Source organism: Microtus ochrogaster, unplaced genomic scaffold, assembly GCF_000317375.1.
Source record: "Microtus ochrogaster isolate Prairie Vole_2 unplaced genomic scaffold, MicOch1.0 UNK4, whole genome shotgun sequence".
In the NCBI taxonomy this organism is placed as follows: Eukaryota; Metazoa; Chordata; class Mammalia; order Rodentia; family Cricetidae; genus Microtus; species Microtus ochrogaster.
This window is the reverse complement of record NW_004949102.1, coordinates 10396618-10414189: the sequence shown is the minus strand read 5'-3', so window position 1 is coordinate 10414189 and position 17572 is coordinate 10396618. Positions and strand designations below refer to the sequence as shown.

The window sequence follows — 17572 nt, the reverse complement described above, 5'->3', positions numbered from 1 at the left end:
TGGTTAAATAGATCAGGAAAACATAAATATGACACCACACATAACAGTATCTGTGGGCTCAGGCTGTTTCCATGGAGATAGCAAGGTCATCATTCCACCTCAATACAAGTTTCAGGTTGTTTTTTTTTTTTAATCTTCACTAATTAAATGAAATAGAACGTAACAGAAAAGCAAGGCTTTTTCTATGTGGGGTAGAGCACAATACTTTGGTTAATTCTCAAAAGAAATAAGACCATAAGAGTTAAAGGAAAACTAAGATAAAAAAAAAGAAAAGTATAGCACAAACTAAAGAGCATACCCACAAATACTGCATATTTCTCATTGAAATTGCTTATATATAATATGTGGGGCATAAAAGTATTCTTTTATTTACAATGATATTGAGTTTGTGGCAGGTTATGAAAGGGAAAGAATAGGAGCTGGTAGATAAAGCAGAATTTCAACTTTATGTATTATGTTTATTGTTTTATTTCTTTTATTAAAACACTTAAGGTATATATATCAGAATATTGACAGCTATCCTAACTCAGAGATGACTATATATTATTGTTTGCACTTTCCTGTAGAGGTAGCCTTGCTTTCAATGGTTTGATACATACAAATTTAATGTACTACAGTTTAGTGAAATGACGTCAGCCCCTGAAGTTTAAATCTTACAGAATCACAGTATAGTTAGCATCATCCATTCCATGTAATTACATAAAGCCAATCTATGATATGAACCCTTCAGAATTCTGCATATAAAAAACTGCTGGGCAGAACTAGAAAGACAGCTCAGAGGTTAAGAGCACTGGTTGTTTTTCCAGAGGACCTGGGTTCAGTTCCAAACACCCATATGGCAGCTCACAACTGTCTTAAACTCCAAGATCTGGCAGCCTTACATAGACATACATGCAGGTAAAACACCAATGCACATAAGATAAGAATAAGTAAATTATTAAAAACAAACAAACCCAAACTGCGGGGCATTGTGGTCATTGAGCAACCATTCCATTCCAGTCTACTGTAAGTGGCCATGTGCTGTCTATTCAGTTCATATAAGATTATGTGATTATGATACATGTTGCTTCCTTTTCACCAAGTGCAAAGGCCACGTGGCATTTTATAAAAAGCAGATATCAAAATAATTAGTCAGTACAGATAAAATACAAGAACAAAAATTAATGAGATACCATCAGAAGTAAAACATGAATTGAATGAAAATCATCTTATAGAAGAAATACATGATTTTGACAATTTTGACACCGCCATTTCAAAATCATATGTAACCAAAATAAAACTTCTTAATATAAACCCAGAAACTGGCTGTGATTAGAGGGAGGGCAAGGATGGAGCGGGATGCGTCACCAGAGCAAGAAGTATTGGGAACTCCTGGAGGTATTTTATAGTAATGGGAAATGAAAGATAAAATGCTCACAGCTGACTGAAATGTAGAAGCACAAGTTTGCCCAGCACAGAAAAGATACTCATGTGATTCCACAACGCACACAATATAGAGCAATAAAGCACCATTCAAGCACATTTTAATATTTCTGTAGGAAACAAAGCACTTCCTTTGTACTTTCAAGGTTCCAGTTATTAAATACACTTCAGACCTCAGTTTCCTTGCCTTTCATTTCCACATGTTTACAAGTGACAGCAGAGCTTATAATATTTTGACAGAACTTTCCGGAAGACACAAACTAATTAAGAACAGTTTGCACTGTTTTCTTACATTGTAATTTTATAGTTTCACAATGGCATGCAAAGCAAGGGCTGCTTGTAATGTTTTCCCAGAAAAGAGGAGAAAGAAAATCAAGACAAAAGACAAATAACTGGAAAACACATTTTTAACTTGTATCACAGATGCTGCCTAGAAATAAGACAAAAAAAAACCCCACGGATATTAGTAGAAAAATGTTCAAAGCCAGAAAAGAACATTTAGAAAAGAGAAATGCAATGTTCATTAAACAAAAGAAAAAAATCTCACTTTCATAATAAGACAAATGAGAGGTAAAACATCCTGACATTCAGATTTTGACCTATGCGACAGGCCAAATTCCACAGGAGTGCAAACATAATGTGTTAGTGTGAGTTTGGGAAGCAGGCGTCTTCACACAGCACCCATGCAGGGAAAAGAGGCACAGTTCATACGATACGGACATGTTGCAATATTACTCAAAACTATCTATGAATTTCCTTTTCATCCAGAGACGCCACTTCTGGAAACACTTCCAAAAGTTAAGGCAGGAAATAATCTTAATGTTGATCAATTAGATGAAAATGAAAGAACTGTGGTGCACATACTGGAAAGCTGTACCCCTCCCCCTCCAAATGTGAAAGCTTTGGCTACATGGGTATGAAAAGATCCCAGGTCACAGGTTAAATTTTTTTTAAAAAAAGTGTGAAGATCAATGTGTATTTGAACCTGCATATTCTCACTGTACACTTTATCATATGTCTTTCAACAGGTACCTGAAGGAGATAGGATGGAGCTGAAGTTTGTGAGTGAGAATGAGAATTTTTCAATGAATATTTTTTGAAATGTTAAAATTATTACAAACTGAAGGGTTAGCTACTAGATTAAAATAAAATCAGAAAAGTTTAAAATTGCCTACATATAACAGACTAAACTTTGCAAGTTATTTTCTAGTTAAACCATATTTAAAGTTTAACTCCTTAAGTTTTGTTGCTAAATTTATAATGAACATACTACAGATAATCTTAAATAATATATATCATCTTACTCCATTGATTGTGTTCTTTCCCGGTCTCCCTCTCTCTCCATTTCCTCTGTGTGTGTGTGTGTGTGTGTGTGTGTGTACACTGCTAGGAAGTAAAGGGGTTCTTATTACAACAAAAATAGCGTGACCCAGGGAATTCAGGAAAAAATAAGAAACATTTAATATAGAGAAGAAGTCAAAGAAAATCTCATCACTCTTCAAGGATCACTCTTTAGCCAGCCTGGTCTACAAGAGCTAGTTCTAGGACAGGAACCAAAAAAGCTACGGAGAAACCATGTCTCGAAAAATCCAAAAAAAAAAAAAAAGGATCACTTTTTAATGGCGAGTGGAAGAGAGACAAAAAAGTTAGCTACAGCCATAATTTTAAGATCTCACAGTTCCATACTCTGCCCTTCTGACCCCTTCTGATTTCATGGAACTTGCAGAGGAACCCAGATACACTATGGTCCCGTTGGTCAGCCTCCGAAAGAAAACTATTGCTGTTTACCTTCTAAGGAGCAGATGAGAAAAACTCCTTTCACCAGAATTCCATTTGTTTTCCTCAGAGGGACTAGGATTTTCTGAGGAAAATCGCTTATATTTTCTTTTCAAAATCTTTATCATCTGACCAAACTTTTTACTAGTCAGCCTGTTCTCAGAGTGACAGAAACACTAAATTATCTACATTTTTTTTCTCTAGTCATGTATTTGTCTTTCGTGTGTCTAAAACATGAGATGGCTCCAAGAAGAACTGGCTGAGGGCCCCCATCATTTTCAGTGAGCAATCTCTCTTGAATACAAACCATTCATTCCCCAGAGCACACAACATCCATCTCCAGTGACACATCCAAGTTGATGTTGTCATTTTTACCTTAAGGGGATCCACTCAACATGTTTCCAAATCTGCTTTCAGAGCTGTGAAGGAAGGATCTCAGTAGAAAGCATGATACATGGGAGAATTAAAGAAAAATTAAGGCTATTTCCAGAGCCGTCTTTAGTCAGAAAGTGGGAAGAATGGTGGTTACCAGAGTGGGAGATGGTGGGGATGTGTTCAGCTAGACATGAGAGACAAACTCAGATCTACTGTACAAGGCGGGAACTTCAGTTAAAATGAATGGTATACATGGAAAGCACACAACATAGATTTAAGTATTTTTACCACAAAATATAGTAAACATGTGAATGGTAATCATACATGTTTGTTTGGGTTAGTCATTCTATATCATGTTATTGTCTTAATATACACAATTTCTTCTTCTTTTTTCTTATTTACTCTTCTCTAATATAATACAACTGGACTGCAGCCTCCCTTCCCCCCACTCCTTCCAGTTGTCTCTCCACCAGATCCACCGCTCCTCCCTTTCCCTTGAGAAAAGAGAAGGCCTCCCAGGGATGCCAACTAAATGCAGCATAACAAGATGCAATGAGATTAGGCACAAACCGTCATATTAAGGCCGGAGGAGGCAGCCAGTAGGAGGAAAAGGATCCCCAAATCAGGCTAAAGAGTCAGAAACACTCCCACTCCCACTGTAAGCTAAACAACAACAGCAAGTATGAAGAAGACCTAGTTTAGATCTATGTAAAGCAATTCCACTAAAATTCAAGACAAGACAAAGCTGTCCACCCTCTCCACATCTATAGATAGAGCAATAAGGCAACAAAAGATAAAAGGGAGGCAAAGTGAAAAGGAAAAAAAACCAAAGTATCATTATTTGCATATGATATTATAGTATATACATGAGCAACCCCAAAAATTCTACCAGGGAACTCCTACAGGTGATAAACTCTTTCAATTAAGTGGCCAGTAACCCTCTTATACACAAATGACAACTGGGCAGAAAAAGACATGAGAGAAACAACACCCTTCACAATAGCCACTAACATTATAAAATATCTTGAAGGGGGAAACCCAAATGAAGCAAATGAATTTACAAGAAAGAAACTGAAGAAGGTAGAGAAGATGGAAGATCTTTCATGCTCATGGATCAGTAGGATTAACATAGTAAAAATGCCCATTCTACCAAAAGCAATCAACAGATTCAATGCAATCTCCATCAAAATTCCAACATAATTTTTTACAGACCTCAGAAGGACAATTTTCAGTTTCATACAGAAAACAAAAAATATAGGATAGCTAAAACAATCTTATACAACAACAACAACAACAACAAACAACAACAACAAAAGGACTTCCAGTGTATCACCACTCCTGAGTTCAAGCTGTACTATAGAGTTAGAATAAGAAAAACTGCATGGTATCGAAATAAGAACATGTAGATTAATGGAACTGAATTGAACATAAATGTTTTAAAAATATGCATGGGTAAGCTATGCTTGTTTTTGGTAAAACAAAACAAAAAACAACCAAAGAAAGACTTCTCCTACCATATTGAGAGGTGAACCTTGCTCAGTGTCAACTGTGACAGGAAGAACAACTTTAGGAAGTAGAGTGGTCAAAACCACACTACTCAGAGATGGTATTGCAGAGGTTGGACCAAGCTGCAATGACTTGGACAAATAACTGAATCTCTTGTAGCCTTACTTCTGTACACTGTGAAGTGTGATAATAATACCACCTACTCACAGAGAATGACATGCAGTAAGTGTGGCGGCTACCCTAATAGTTAGTAGTCTTTCCATAGCGCAAGCTTAAGTGAGGATGGAAACTCTCTACTCGGACATATTGATAATTAGATTAAGACTCTGGATTCTTCAGAAACAAATAAAAAATAGTTCAGGGATGACTAAAGTCTCCATGTGGCCAGAAATGGCGTGGTAAGTGCTCCCTGAATGCCTACATGGGCACAGAGCATAGTCTTGGGAGAAATATATTGAACAAGATACAGAACAAAGGAACACATTTTCATCTCAATCCATAGTCAAACAGTGTAGCCTTGACCCTTGCCCTTGACAAGAGTTTGGATTAGAGGAGAATGAACAGTTAAGAGGGGAAACAGATTTCATCTCTCATCCCCACCACTTAGGTGCCAACTGGTTTCTCTTTGGTGAAAGAACATCCAATGAGGAGTCTGTCAGTTTAACCCTGCCTTCCTTTTGGGCAATGTGTTCATACCACCTTCCCCTACTCATTCACAGAGAAGCACAAACTCAGGCTGTCATGCTCATGAGCACATTATTAAATCAAACATCTGCTGAGGAACATTAATCCAGGTTTTATTACAGATAACCCCATGGTGAACATCTTCATTCTGCTTCTGGTAAGTTATTCTAAAAACTACAAATATTTTAAGTAGCTCCTGATACTTTTTGTGGGGAAGTTTATATTTTATTTCCTGTTCTCCTGCGCTCCCCCCAATCCCTACAACACTCTGACTTTTTGTTGCCTACTAATAAGCATTTTTAAAATGGTCTGTTGAACATGAGGAGAGAGGGAGAGGTATAGGTATAGAGGAGATTCATCAAAAAGTCCAATCTTTCCATCAAGGGTCCTAATCAGTACTGTGGGAGCAAGAAAACACTGAATATTTGATAGTGTCAGATAATCCCATTAGGGATGAAAACACTTCCGGGTTAAGCTAGAACACAGATGGATCCCTGTGAATGGAGTATTATCTAATCTCCAGAAGTGCTGTCAGCTGGGGATTCCCCGGACCTATGGACTATGAGCAGGCAAACACAGACTATAGGTGCATCTGAGCAGGGGAAGGAGACAATGAGAATCAAAGGGAAGATCTCACAATGCTGTGTGGAGTATCTAATTATGGGACTTTGAAGACTTATTCTCCAAATAAGCCTCTTCAACCAAAGGTTGTAAAACAGGATAAACTGTAAAGCAAATAAAGCAACACATGACTAATTTTCACTTCAAGTTTAGTCTTTCCCGTAAATTTAGTACTGATAGTTATGTTTTTGTAAATACTAAACTAGATATTTTCATTTCATATTATCAGAGGGGAATTTTAAAAGTCTATGTATACAGAATGCCTGTATTTTTTAAACTGATGTTTTGTGCAGCAATTTATGTGTTCTCTAGAAGACAAGAATGAGCACCCACTGTCTACATTTCACTCGATATTTTCAATTATATGTTTTACCATGATGTGGTTCCTATCTAGGAACTAAATCTTATAAACTAAATTTTACTCAAGCATCCCAAGCCCCTTGCTCAGACTAGCCTCCTTATCACAAATTATATTTATTGGAAAATATCGTTTTCGCTTCCATTAAAGTTCAGAACTGTGGTTGGTACCAGCCCGACATACCAGCAAGTACAGAGCACCTACCACTGCTGTAGACACTGCACTGAAAGAAACAACCTTTATCTGAATGAAAATAGAGCCTAGAAGTACACTTATTAGGACAGTCTATTCAAAATCCTAACCGTGCTTGATTTGTCTGGGAAAGAGAAATCAACCTAGAATCCATAGGGAGTCAAGGACTCTCTCCCCAGACACGAGTTTATCCTTGTATAAAGAACCGAGAACAGTTATACACGAACAGATGAAACTTTGGATTCCAATCCAACTAAGGCCATGAGAAGCGCCAAAAACAACTTGGTCTGCACAAAGAGGAAACGCAACACATGTGGCTTCTTTAAGACATGTTTCATATTTAATTGATACGTCTCACATTGACATTTAAAGTTGAGCCAAGCAGAAGACAACTAGGCAAAGGAGTGAAGAAGCCTCAGCAGAACTGATTTGAGATATAGTCAACTTGTATTACTTTGGGTTGAAAAAAGACCATTTAGAAATGATTTACAAGGGACTCATTCAGAAACAGCAGCAACAGGCATATTTAAGACCATAAATCAGTGGAACATGAAAACTGAAGAAAAATCCATAAAGGTTAATGCACATTGGAGCACATTTGCCTCTTAATTCATGGGAGTGAACCACTGGCACATCGGGGAGAGCTCTCCCTCAATAGCCTGTAATTGCTCATGCTGAGGCCAACTACGATCTGTGCCTTTGTATATAAAGATTTTCTGGGGGAAAGTACAAAATAAGCTCATCACCACAGAGTCCAATCATGTCCTCAGCTCGTGCCTCTAGGAGACAATTTGCTGAACTAATGAAATCAGAAGGGGTTTGGGTGCTCTTATTTGTAATGAGTGAGATTCAGGCATGGGACTTGAGGAGAAACGAGGTAAAAATCATTAAGTAATGAGAGAAAAGAATATTACCTATGAAATTTGGACTCTGCTGGCTTACAAACAAATTTAACTTTCAAAAGTCTTGCCGTGAGTGTATTGCAAATGACTTGAGACTATGTTTAAGTGCTCCCGACAGACTAAAAAGCACTTTAAGAAAAATGAAGTAAGCCTCTATAAATGACAGCTGTTAAAACTTTTAAGCATATAATTTAGAAATTGAAGTGAGAGTTAAACTCTAACCCTTAATATAAAACAATCTTTCTGTAACCCCTCAAGATGCAAATAAATAAAGTCAATAATATGGGCTATTGAACCAAGCTCAAAGGCAAGATGATAATTTTTCTATTCTGTTAGGGTTGAATTCTGTTTTATTGCTTCAACTTACTTTACTTGCAGTTAAATACCCTTTTATGTTATCATATAAAAGATTAAGCTGTCAAAAATTTCCAAGAAAATTTTAGGAGACGAAGCCTACTGCACGGCCTGGAAATGGTGGTGTAGCATAGCTAATATACTCTTTTCTGGGCTTGGAGATCCACAAGGCCTTCAGATACTCTAATACAAATGCAGGGGGATGGGGACCACATTGTTCCTGTTGCTACACCAATAGGAGTGCCATTAATAACCACTCATGGACACAGAGCTCTTACCATATCTTGCTCAAAGAGCTTTAGAAGGATTCATCAATACAAATTTCAAAGGGATCCTAAGAGGCTTGCGCTATTATCATGTCCATTTTACAGAGGATGGCAATGAGATACCACACACAGAAGTGCTGTGTGGAGTCACCAACCTTATGATGTTGCAAAGTAGAACACAAGCACAACTGTTTGGAAGCGGAACTGACTGGCATGACACACTGAGATACTTTCTCAAGACCAAATAGCTGGTAAGTGATGGGGCTAAAATCTGACGTTGGCCCCAGAGACTATGCCAGACTTAAGCCTATTCTAACACATTCTTTTTGTTTCTTTGTTTTGAGACTGTGTTTCTCTGTGTAGCCTTGGCTGTCCTGGAACTCACTCTGTAGACCAGGCTGGCCTTGAACTTACAGAGTTCTCCCTGCCTTTGCCTCCCCAGTGTCTGGATTAAAGGCATGCAACCAGACTTTTAATAAGATAAGTAAATATCATTTTCACTTTACACTATTGGTCTCTGACTTCCATTTCCAATCACCTGGGTAGCTCAAATGGAAATCCTAATGACGGCTCACCTAGAACTCTTCACTGCTGAGTTCCTATTGTTTTCCAGTTCTCGCCTGAAATCTCCATATTTATATTATTATTACTACAATAACCCTGGGTCAAGCTTAAAAATCATATATCACTTACACCTAACCTTGCTATTCATGCAAGAAACCTCCAAATTTAGAGACACGTTTTCTGTTTAATGTTCACGTATGTTCATTTGGTCACCACCTTGTTTATTTGGCAATATATGTAGTGTGCATAGTAAGCTCCCCATGACTGAAGGTGCTAATGCAAGCACAGTGAGAGAATCAGGCTCCATGGGTTTCATTTACACATCGTTTGTAATGGATGGAGCTAACTAGTTCAAGGCTGGAGCTCAGGCAGAAATTCCTGTGTCTCCATTACTAACATTCACAACTCAATTCAGGTTCTAATTAAATGAGGTGATGCAGATAAATGGCGAGAAGTTAATATACACTTCCCTGTTAAAATCGCCTCATTTTCCTGTTTGTCTAAACCTTGCTTCTTTCAATTTGTCGTACTAATTTCACGGAAGCATAGAATCTAGAAGTACTTACAAGGTTGTAACTGTGTCCTGGTTTCCCTTGCCCCCAGGCTGCTGCACAGGCCTGGCCATTTACCTGAGTACACTCCCTCCACTGTTTTCTTGAATGCTGCAGACACAGTCCTAGCTTAGGTATCACTTCTCCATGGTTTCTATGTTGACTGTCCTGTTCCCTACAACACCCACATAAAACCCCTGGTGAGGAGCCTGCACCCCACCAGGTAGAACTTCCTGCAAAGGGGAGCATTCCTATTTCCTGTGGGTAGTCTGGTACTCAGGAGGTATATACCCTGCGTGGAACCTGCACAAAAGTAAACCTAGTGCCTTTTCTCATACAGCATTTTGAGTGCACCTGGAGTGCACTACTGTGGCGGAGCAGCTAGACTGGAGGTTTACAAAACTGTCATTTTTCAATGGAGCCTTTGTTAAAGGACAAATTCCAAGCATGGGACTTCCCCTGACCTCTAAATTACTTGACGTCAGTCATAAGGTAACTATTTTATTCCTTCACAGCATTAATCATTTTTCTACCTGTCCTTTACTCATTGATAACACAAACACACTCCTTCAGAGCTGTAACTATGCCCTACAACTCTGAAACAGACACAAAGCGTTCAAGTTAATTAAGTAGTGCACATAATTAATAAATATTCAAATAAATAATAGTACGGTATTATTATTATAGCTTACTTAGTCTTGGCCATTAAGGTCCATGACTTTTTAATGTGCTCACTATCCACGGGTTATATTACTGTTCTGTTTTACAGATAAAAATGGTTAGATAAGCAAGGTGATAAAAGAATTGAGGTGGTGCAAGAGGGCAGGAGGTTGGAAAACAGATGATGCATGCATTATGTTAAATGTTTCAAAATGAGGCACTTAATGACAAATTACCAGCATATTAAAACCCAGAACTAAGCATATGCTTGCTCTCTCATATTCTCTGAGAATCTGGACCAACCTGAACACCACTCAGGATCCAGTAATAGAAATCAAACAGCGGAAATTTGTCATGTGTCAAAAAAATGTTGCGACAAGGCTGTTGCACACATGAATTCACAACTGTGAATGAATGTTCAAGAAATACAAGAGATCAAACCACTCAAAATTCTATCATGGGTGAGGCAGGGGTACATGAAGTGTCATCCCTAGCTCCCCAAGGAGCTACTAGCAACAGACGGTTACTGGTGGGGAAAGAGGTAGTTGTCATCGGAAGCAGCTCCAAAGACTGCTCAGCTCTAGTGGTCATCTCTATACCCATGCACATACTGTGCCCATGCACACACTGTCCCCATGCACACACTGTCCCCATGCACACACTGTCCCCATGCACACACTGTGCCCATGCACACACTGTCCCCATGCACACACTGGCCCCATGCACATACTGGCATCACGAAGTGGGTCTGGTGAGTAAAGAAAAGAGCAAATGAAGCTGGGAAGGAAGGGTGATGGGGGGATGGGAGCAGTTGAAGGGAGGGAATGGAGAATCAGATCTGATCAAAATACAATATATACAGGTTTGAAATTCTCAAGAAATTTAAAATTAAAAATTATACAATATATGCTGGATGAGACAGGCAGGCTACTTGGCTCTCTTTCAGGATAGATTTTGTTATGCTTAGTAAATAAACGCTTTGGAAAGCTCGGTTTGAATTTTCTCAAATGAATCTATTTGGCAGCTAACCTTGTTCCATGATCTTAGCTTAGATCATGTTTTACTAATCTATGTTTATTATTACTTGATTAATTGCCAACCTGAATGTGCAGCAATCTAAGAAAAAAGTACTTGCAAAATAACATGTGATCCCCAGCAAACAATTATGGCATGGGCCCAAGACACATAGTATTGAATAAGTTCAGAGCCTTAAACTCGTATATATTTATCCTATTTTATTTGAATATTTGATTTTTACAACTCATCCATGATCTTCTTCTCATCGCACTATACCACATGCATTTTCCAGGACAATATGTTTAATGAAGCACTGTGCAGGACTTCTCAAAAAAAACCCTGTTATTGTACAGTGGTTCAAAACCTTCTCAGTCCTCCTCCTGTTAGACTTTCCTGCCTGGGAAAGACAGCATTTTCTAGAATTACTTGTAGCCGTGCATTATTATCTCAGGGTTTCAACACAACAAAACAGCCTGTACAATATTTATCTAGGATGAAAAATGAACTAAGCTGAGTATTTTAAAGCTATTTTATCCAGTGTCCCATCACTATCCTGTCTTGTTCAGAGGCACCAGACAGCTTATAGACAGTTTCATAAATGTGTCTATTATTAGCCAGGATCCAAAGACTTTATTATTCCTGTAAGTCCACTTCCCTTAAGTTCTCACAGTAATGCTAAATCGGATTTTAAAATTCTGCTCAAAAAACCAAGGTATAGAAAAGTCTAAATTATTACACTTGCACATAAGAGGGTCCCTTGACTGTCTGAGAATCTGCTGGTAGGTACGTACTAATAAGCAGAATTTCAAAAACAAACAAACAAAAACAAAAATGCAAGATCTTATAAAAGAATTTGATGGCAATATTACCAGTTTCCACAGAACCAATGCCATCCCGTATTAATATGGTGACAAATAACCAAAGCACGGAACAGAAAGCACAGCTAAGCAACAGTGGTGTCTACAACCAGATTGACTGCTCATTGGCTTACACTGGGCTGAGGGCTGCTACTAACTGGAACTGAATACATAAGACACAGCAACCCTTACAGAAATTGTTTCAACAAAAAAAAATTTCAATATCACAGTTGACTTCATCTGAGAAACATTATCTGTTTTCAAAGGAATGGGGAAAGTTTGGGGACTATATGCTTTATCATAAGATAAATACAAAGTCTATATTGATGTGAAAAATTATTTTAAAACTACCTCTCATAAGAAATTTGTGAAATAATTTATAGTAATTATATGGACAATGACTTTACCCTTAATACAATTTATTTATCAGCATAATAGTAAACACAAAACTTCACTTTTTCAGATGGGTCATGAAAAATTACTGCCACAGGCATGGTAGACAAAAGCTTGAAAAAATTTCTCATTCACCATCCATTAACTCAGCCTGGTGACAATGCATTCATACTTGTTAATACCATTAAATGTTTTTTTCCTATTTCTAGTATTTATTTATTTTTAATTGTTTTCATTGAGCAAAATATGTTTCTCTGCTCCTTTCCCTTCCTCTTCCCCTGCCTTCTACTCTCTCCCATGGTCCACATACTCCCAATTTATTCAGGAGATCTTGTCTTTTTCTACTTCCCACGTAGATTAGATCCATGTATGTCTCTCTTAGGGTCCTCATTGTTGTATAGGTTCTCTGGGATTGTGAATTGCAGGCTTATTTGCCTTCATTTAATGTCTAAAAGTCTCTTATGAGTGAGTGCACACAATATTTGCCTTTCTGGGTCTGGGTTCCCTCACTCAATATGATGCTTCCTACATTTATTCATTTGCCTCCAAATTTCAAGATGTCATTATTTTTTCCAATGTGTAAGTATTTCTTTATCCATTCTTTGGTCAAGGGGCATTTAGATTGTTTCCAGGTTCTGGCCATGACAAATAATGCTAATATGAACATAGTTGAGCACATGTCTGAAGACGGACACTTAAAAGAAATCCCACAGAAGCTCAGAATTGAGCATGATAGAGGGTTATTTATTTAAGGGTAGAGTCACAGATTACAGTCCTCTGCTGGAATGGGGAACAGCAACCAAATCCCACAGCCTGAAGAAAGGCTGGACACGCGTGCTTTACATTGGCGTTTATAGTATAAGAGGCCTCGCCTAAGTGGGAGGGTAACTTAAAGGCTACTGGCAGTAGGAATTCCTACAGCACATGTCCTTATGGTATTACTGAGCATCTTTTGGGTATATACCCAAAAGTGGTATTACTGGGTATTGAGGAAGGTTGTTTCCTAATTTTCTGAGAAATTGCCATACTGATACCCAAAGGGGCTGTACCAGCTTGCACTCCCACCAGCAATGCAGAAGTGTTCCCTTTTCCCCACATCTTCTCCAGCATAAGCTGTCATTAGTGTTGTTGATCTTGGCCATTCTTACAGCTGTAAGGTGGAATCTCAGAGTTGTTTTGATTTGCATTTCTCTAATGGCTAAGAATGTTCAGCATTTCCTTAAGTGTTTTTTAGCCATTTGAGATTCGTCTGTTGAGATTTGTGTCACTGCCCACAAACATGCTTTGTTTCAAAACTGATACAATAAGCTGTTCTTGGGCAAGAAGCAGAGGACACACTTTCTCTCTGAAAAGGACACATCAGCATTCATCTCGATTTAGAAAAATTCTTGGAAATTGTGAGCGTGAAGGCAGAACTCCCCAGCATCTCACTAATTCAAATATTTGCAGATTATGACTATGTTGTATTCTAGGAGCTAGTGATGCCAGGTCCTTCAAAGCAGGGAGAGGCGATTATCTTCCATACACACAATTTATCAGTGCTTGCTGTAGACTTTAACAAAACTCACTCTTATTCTGCTTTAGGGCTATTTTGACAATGATAATCATTTCCACTTTACACATGACAAACCTGCAGTTCAAATAAGTAATTTTCTGGAGTTCACATGATTATCAAGCTTTTAGATTGTATCTTGAACCCAGTTCCAGCTTCCAATTTCCCTATAATTCTTTCTTCTTTACCACATGCTAAACATGCTATACACAGAAAGAAATATAGAGGACTATAATTTAATACTTGGTCCCTGATTCAGTTATCTTGGCAAAATACCCAATAATAAAAACTATGAAATGATATTTTTCATAAGTTAGATATTTTGATATTAAATTTTTTTTTTTTTTGGTTTTTCGAGACAGGGTTTCTCTGTGGCTTTGGAGCCTGTCCTGGAACTAGCTCTGTAGACCAAGCTGGTCTCGAACTCACAGAGATCCGCCTGCCTCTGCCTCCCGAGTGCTGGGATTAAAGGCGTGCGCCACCATCGTCCGGCTTGATATTAAATTTTTGAACTACTAAATCCTTGGTGATCTGCTGCATAAACTTTGTTGGACAAAGGGAAAGATACATACATAAGGCACAGTGTGTCAAGATCGTGTACCCTGGCACTGGTTTCTATAGCAAAGATCCAAGGACAGGCACAGCAGGACAACACTGCTGTACATAGGTCTGGGACGTGTGACAGATGTGGACATCACCAAAGTCCCATCCTCTTTAGGACAAGCAAAGAATCTGCACATTTTGCCTCAGCTCAATGTTGAATTTTCCAGTGACAGGCGCAAAAGAGTAATTAGAATATGTGGGTTTCTCTTTAACCTGGCCGACCATTTCCCCTAACAGCACAATTACCCTGCTAATGAGATTAAATTTGGCTTAACTAGAGGATTATTTCACTGCAGAGCCCCCACTGACTCTGATTCCCACAGGATCCATAGCTCTGTTGATGCACCCACCTAACATTCATTTAGTATAATGAAAGCCAGACATAAGAACTGGGCCTGCACAGTAGTGAAAAAACACAAGGGCTTTTGTTTATATTGAAAAAGAGCCTCATTTAGTCAATCTGAATCTTCCTAATACCCAGTGAAATATTTATTAATGAGTATCAGCACAGCCAGCCAGGGAGCCTTATTTGCATTAATTTAAACCATAAATAATTGAAGGAAGATTTCATTCCTTAAGTCAGGGTTTCAGAAAAATCCTCAGCACGCTGAATAAAAGAGGCCATTAGTGAGATGAAATGTATCAGAAGTTGAGGGTAGTATATGTTTTGCCCAATCTTAGACTACGTGCATCATTTCTCAATTATACATAATTCATTATCCTGTTCTATTCACCTCAGTAGAGGGGACAGAATGAGACACTTTTTTCCCCTCCAGGTTAGAGTTATAAGGAACCTGTAGTAGGCAATGGCATCCATCAGGCTGGACCAAAAATTGGTTGTGAGATTCAAGTGCACCATTATCTCGTTGACCAGACGCCATAAAGCAGACAGGACACCTGCTCTTAGAGGGCTTAGACTCAAGGCGTGCTAAATGGAAACAATTAAAATAAAATTAAAATTGGTTCTAAACAATATAGGAGTAAAAGAGAAAAGGGGAGTGAGAACAAGAACACGTGAATGGAACAGGAAATATTGTAATATACTACAGCTAACCAGGACAAATTTCCATGTGTTAAATATGTGTAAGTTTAACAATCATACGCTTTTATTTTACACACATATGGTAGTGTGCTTGATTCTGAGTTTAAAAAATCATTACAGTGGGTTTTAATGAAGGAAACATATCCCCGCCTCATTGACCCACAGAGAAAAGAAATGAGAATTACACAGGACAGAGACTCAGTGGTCTGGACTGCTCTCTATTCATGAGTACATGTCATGGCCCTCTGGACACTAGGTTCTTTGAGGGACGGATGTAGGTTCAATTCATTAATGTGTTTCCCAACGGGCCAAGCACTATTCATCCTCAGATGCTCACGACAAGCCTTCTGCACAAAGTGAGAAGTTACGCTAGCCCTGAAAACGGCCATGGTGTAAAGCAACTACTTAGGATTAGGCTTAGATACACGTACGTACAGAAAATACACATTCATTTGTTGCTGTGTGTTTTTTTATTTTATACTTGTATCTCTGTATTCATCTTAGATCTGGAATCTAAATTCATTTGTTCAAGCTCTGATTAATTCATATTTCTGAAACAGACTTTTGCCTCCTATTAGCCGGGTTTGCAGTAGTGTAGAACTGGAATGGATTTATTGATTATTCATGAAGAGCAGATATATTGCGCTCAGCCAACAACACAACAGTAATTGGGGGGTGAACAACATCTCTGTCATAGCCAGTGAGAAGAAAATCAGGTCCTCAATGTTTCCATGCCCCGTAGCAGCTCACCACTCCCCTTGGGTACCGCAGAATAAACAGGAGACCTGCCCTCGTGCCCTCAAGTCACCTTAGCCACCAGGACAGGCCTCTTCATTTGCCCTTGCCATGCTAACGTGTCTGTTATGTGTCATGTAGGCTGTGATTATTGGCCAGTTGCCATGCAACAATCCTTTCACTCAGCCGGAATAAGATAGGCTTAATCAACTTCAACAGCATGCCTGAGCCATTCTTTTCCCCATGATAATTTATGGATGTTAAAATTCTGGAAGGGAACAAAAGCAGGAGATGATTTTAAAATTTTCATAGGTTGCTCTTAGATGTGAGAAGTTACGCATGACTGATGTTTTGTACTACTGCTTTTAGAGAATAGAATATGCTTGCCTGTAATGCCCTAACACTGGGCAAAAGGTATAATGTGGTGTCACACTCGGTCACCTGGGTCAACTAAACTTGGAAAGCCAAGACCAGGGGATTTTTATGAAATCTTTCCATGAATTTTGAATATCTTTTTGGATATCATTGGCAACAACAGAAAGGAAGCTTTATCAACAGAGGCCCAAGAAGTGAGTACAGGAACATGGTGCTAAGGCAACAGTAACTCCCTACATTCCTGTGAGGATAACAGCAAGGCTATCATCGAGACAACACAGGACACCTATATTCCCAGAATGGCAAATCATTCATTACAAACATCACACACAAACAAGCAAGCAAAACCAAAGCAAAACCAAAAACCAACAAAGCATGATGACTATTTTAGATCTTGGTATTGAGAAGGAAGAGGCTCTTTTCTTTTGGCCAATTAATTCTCTAGAGGCTGCTGTCAAAAAAATGCAACAGGACACAGAATAGTGAGAAATCAGAGCACCAAAGGATGTTATTCAGTATTTGTTTTCAAATATACTAACAGAATGCAAGTCTAACTAAGTATGATTTGAGAAAATCAAAAAGGGATCACAACTAGGTAATAAAGTAATACTAATACTTCAAAAATTTTAAAGTTTTTTTTTTCTTTTTTTGGTTTTTCGAGACAGGGTTTCTCTGTGGCTTTGGAGCCTGTTCTGGAACTAGCTCTTGTAGACCAGGCTGGTCTCGAACTCACAGAGATCCGCCTGCCTCTGCCTCCCGAGTGCTGG

The 17572-nt window shown here is 38.5% G+C and overlaps 1 protein-coding gene across 1 annotated transcript in view; it reads right to left on the bottom strand.

Moving 5' to 3' along the window:
- Nucleotides 1–17572, bottom strand: part of Exoc4 (exocyst complex component 4) — a 719572-nt gene that overhangs the window by 223952 nt on the left and 478048 nt on the right. The window lies entirely within an intron of this gene.